The 4,718-nt window shown below is 55.6% G+C and overlaps 2 long non-coding RNA genes across 2 annotated transcripts; both read right to left on the minus strand.

The window, feature by feature from the left end:
- Window positions 1-943: 943 nt before the first annotated feature.
- On the minus strand, window positions 944-1,426 carry LOC142604706 (uncharacterized). The gene is made up of 3 exons (XR_012838550.1): window positions 1,315-1,426; window positions 1,182-1,228; window positions 944-1,057 (listed from the first exon to the last, which is right to left on the minus strand). It is a non-coding gene; the product is annotated as an uncharacterized LOC142604706 (long non-coding RNA).
- Window positions 1,427-2,831: 1,405 nt separating this feature from the next.
- Window positions 2,832-3,314, minus strand: LOC142604705 (uncharacterized). The gene is made up of 3 exons (XR_012838549.1): window positions 3,203-3,314; window positions 3,070-3,116; window positions 2,832-2,945 (listed from the first exon to the last, which is right to left on the minus strand). It is a non-coding gene; the product is annotated as an uncharacterized LOC142604705 (long non-coding RNA).
- Window positions 3,315-4,718: the final 1,404 nt, after the last annotated feature.

Raw genomic sequence — 4,718 nt, forward strand, 5'->3', positions numbered from 1 at the left:
CTTTGGTGTGCATCCTCTCTGTCCGCAACTGAAAAAAAAAAAACCACCACACCAAATTCTTAAACAAGTCACCCAGAGGCTGAGTCAGAGCCAAACCGTTCCAGACCGGGCATATCAACATACTAACCGTACGCTCTTATTGCTGTTCCACCTAACCCTGACTCGACAACCCCGGGCAGAGCAGCTCCACGCCCAACACACGCACACACAGAGACCAAGGCTACACAGAATGCAACAAACAACGCGACTCCAAGATGAGAGAAAACTCCCAGCGAGAAGAAGGAGGACTCCCGGACCAGAGACGGTGTCGAGCAAGACGACCGACAGGGCGCAAGGCCCAGGCGAGGAGGCTCTATGGCAACTCCAGAAGAGAATTGACTGCGATGGCCCGTTATAAGAAGTTACGGTCCAAACCGAGATGACGGATGCGCAAGAAGCGGTCTTCAAGACCTACGAACGCAAGGATGCGGGGAGGAAGCCCCGGTCCCTGAAGAGGGACGGTTGGAGAGCAGAGCTCCCGGCACAGCCTGGGAACAAGCTGCAAGAAGAGACGATCCACTGGAAGCTTCCGAGACGCAAGACCGATCCACGCCGTAAGCTTGCTGTCCAAGAAGAGAAGCGCCCGATCGGCACTACCCCGACGAGTACGGGCATTCGAGACCCTAGGGATGGCGCCCGAGAAGCACGCCGTGCCCGTTGAGCGCAAAGAGGGTGCCGAGAGCTACAGAAGGGCTAACGCACAGAAAACAACATACGCGACAACCATACCACAGACACAGGCTGGAACTGCCCTGCCCAGCACAGGCTAGCATCGTGCTGACAAGTAACCCGCTCCCTTTGCCCACCCAAAGGGCACTGCTCCCAGACAGCTCTCTCCCCTGCACTAACCATAAAACCCCTCCCCTGCAACCCCCAAACTGGCCCCCTTCTTACATCCCACTCCCTCAACTTAGCTTTCAGAGGGCCAGGGATCCGGAACCATCCGCAACAGAAGACCTCCGTGCTGCGCATTGGCAAACCAGAATGGTCCTACAGTCCCTTGGTTCCTCTTCATCAGCTACGATTAAAAAAAAACCCCAACACAAACAATAAAACAGCGCCATCAGTCAGCATCGCACTGCTCAACACCAACCTCTCCCGCAACATCTCCCTCCTCATAACCACTGTGGCTTTCCACTCACCTGCTCGTTCCAGAGACTGACACCGTGGCTGTCATCGCCTGTGGCGCCTAGGATACCAAGAGATGCAAAATTACTCCTATGTTTGTGGGAAGTCACCGTTCCCAGGATTGCCCTCGCTGTTTTTCCAGCTCACCTCAAATGCATATCCAGTTCCATCAGTGGCCACGCAGCTCCTGCAAAACCAGAGGGAAAGGCTCAAATGAGTTGCCATATAATGCTCTGGTACGAGAAACCGACGAGCATCTAACCTTCTCGGACCTCTCCTCGGCACGTGGCTTTGCCCCTCCGAGGCTCCCCGTGGCACCTGCCAAAAACAAAGTAAAAGGCACGTGCTGGGACGGTGCCCAAAACCACAGCCTGCCCGCACGCATTCCTATCTCCTGCTCTTTTACCTCAGCCGCTCGCTCACCTGGCCTCCGTCATTTTGGGCTACCATGCTTGCACCCCACCTAGAAAACACAAACAAAGAATACCTGCATCTTAAACAGCAATGTGACACCTGAAAAATAACTGCTACTTCAAGCCCACAAGTCACTGCGCACCTGGCCCGAGTCACCTCCCATGCCGATATCCAGCTTCACGCCGCCATAAATCAAGAAAGCCCAGACAAACCTTAACGTCGCCATACAGCCACCAACCACCTCTTCCGTCCGACACCACCGGCCGACCCACCTTCGTACGGCACTCTGCTCGCCTCCTCTGCCGCTCTTTGCTGTGCATCCTCTCTGTCCGCAACTGAAAAAAAAAAACCACCACACCAAATTCTTAAACAAGTCACCCAGAGGCTGAGTCAGAGCCAAACCGTTCCAGACCGGGCATATCAACATACTAACCGTACGCTCTTATTGCTGTTCCACCTAACCCTGACTCGACAACCCCGGGCAGAGCAGCTCCACGCCCAACACACGCACACACAGAGACCAAGGCTACACAGAATGCAACAAACAACGCGACTCCAAGATGAGAGAAAACTCCCAGCGAGAAGAAGGAGGACTCCCGGACCAGAGACGGTGTCGAGCAAGACGACCGACAGGGCGCAACGCCCAGGCGAGGAGGCTCTATGGCAACCCCAGAAGAGAATTGACTGCGATGGCCCGTTATAAAGAAGTTACGGTCCAAACCGAGATGACGGATGCGCAAGAAGCGGTCTTCAAGACCTACGAACGCAAGGATGCGGGGAGGAAGCCCCGGTCCCTGAAGAGGGACGGTTGGAGAGCAGAGCTCCCGGCACAGCCTGGGAACAAGCTGCAAGAAGAGACGATCCACTGGAAGCTTCCGAGACGCAAGACCGATCCACGCCGTAAGCTTGCTGTCCAAGAAGAGAAGCGCCCGATCGGCACTACCCCGACGAGTACGGGCATTCGAGACCCTAGGGATGGCGCCCGAGAAGCACGCCGTGCCCGTTGAGCGCAAAGAGGGTGCCGAGAGCTACAGAAGGGCTAACGCACAGAAAACAACATACGCGACAACCATACCACAGACACAGGCTGGAACTGCCCTGCCCAGCACAGGCTAGCATCGTGCTGACAAGTTACCCGCTCCCTTTGCCCACCCAAAGGGCACTGCTCCCAGACAGCTCTCTCCCCTGCACTAACCATAAAACCCCTCCCCTGCAACCCCCAAACTGGCCCCCTTCTTACATCCCACTCCCTCAACTTAGCTTTCAGAGGGCCAGGGATCCGGAACCATCCGCAACAGAAGACCTCCGTGCTGCGCATTGGCAAACCAGAATGGTCCTACAGTCCCTTGGTTCCTCTTCATCAGCTACGATTAAAAAAAAACCCCAACACAAACAATAAAACAGCGCCATCAGTCAGCATCGCACTGCTCAACACCAACCTCTCCCGCAACATCTCCCTCCTCATAACCACTGTGGCTTTCCACTCACCTGCTCGTTCCAGAGACTGACACCGTGGCTGTCATCGCCTGTGGCGCCTAGGATACCAAGAGATGCAAAATTACTCCTATGTTTGTGGGAAGTCACCGTTCCCAGGATTGCCCTCGCTGTTTTTCCAGCTCACCTCAAATGCATATCCAGTTCCATCAGTGGCCACGCAGCTCCTGCAAAACCAGAGGGAAAGGCTCAAATGAGTTGCCATATAATGCTCTGGTACGAGAAACCGACGAGCATCTAACCTTCTCGGACCTCTCCTCGGCACGTGGCTTTGCCCCTCCGAGGCTCCCCGTGGCACCTGCCAAAAACAAAGTAAAAGGCACATGCTGGGACGGTGCCCAAAACCACAGCCTGCCCGCACGCATTCCTATCTCCTGCTCTTTTACCTCAGCCGCTCGCTCACCTGGCCTCCGTCATTTTGGGCTACCATGCTTGCACCCCACCTAGAAAACACAAACAAAGAATACCTGCATCTTAAACAGCAATGTGACACCTGAAAAATAACTGCTACTTCAGCCCACAAGTCACTGCGCACCTGGCCCGAGTCACCTCCCATGCCGATATCCAGCTTCACGCCGTCATAAATCAAGAAAGCCCAGACAAACCTTAACGTCGCCATACAGCCACCAACCACCTCTTCCCTCCGACACCACCGGCCGACCCACCTTCGTACGGCACTCTGCTCGCCTCCTCTGCCGCTCTTTGCTGTGCATCCTCTCTGTCCGCAACTGAAAAAAAAAAACCACCACACCAAATTCTTAAACAAGTCACCCAGAGGCTGAGTCAGAGCCAAACCGTTCCAGACCGGGCATATCAACATACTAACCGTACGCTCTTATTGCTGTTCCACCTAACCCTGACTCGACAACCCCGGGCAGAGCAGCTCCACGCCCAACACACGCACACACAGAGACCAAGGCTACACAGAATGCAACAAACAACGCGACTCCAAGATGAGAGAAAACTCCCAGCGAGAAGAAGGAGGACTCCCGGACCAGAGACGGTGTCGAGCAAGACGACCGACAGGGCGCAACGCCCAGGCGAGGAGGCTCTATGGCAACCCCAGAAGAGAATTGACTGCGATGGCCCGTTATAAAGAAGTTACGGTCCAAACCGAGATGACGGATGCGCAAGAAGCGGTCTTCAAGACCTACGAACGCAAGGATGCGGGGAGGAAGCCCCGGTCCCTGAAGAGGGACGGTTGGAGAGCAGAGCTCCCGGCACAGCCTGGGAACAAGCTGCAAGAAGAGACGATCCACTGGAAGCTTCCGAGACGCAAGACCGATCCACGCCGTAAGCTTGCTGTCCAAGAAGAGAAGCGCCCGATCGGCACTACCCCGACGAGTACGGGCATTCGAGACCCTAGGGACGGCGCCCGAGAAGCACGCCGTGCCCGTTGAGCGCAAAGAGGGTGCCGAGAGCTACAGAAGGGCTAACGCACAGAAAACAACATACGCGACAACCATACCACAGACACAGGCTGGAACTGCCCTGCCCAGCACAGGCTAGCATCGTGCTGACAAGTAACCCGCTCCCTTTGCCCACCCAAAGGGCACTGCTCCCAGACAGCTCTCTCCCCTGCACTAACCATAAAACCCCTCCCCTGCAACCCCCAAACTGGCCCCCTTCTTACATCCCACTCC

The sequence above is a fragment of the Balearica regulorum genome, chromosome 21 (assembly GCF_011004875.1).
Source record: "Balearica regulorum gibbericeps isolate bBalReg1 chromosome 21, bBalReg1.pri, whole genome shotgun sequence".
Taxonomy (NCBI): domain Eukaryota; kingdom Metazoa; phylum Chordata; class Aves; order Gruiformes; family Gruidae; genus Balearica; species Balearica regulorum.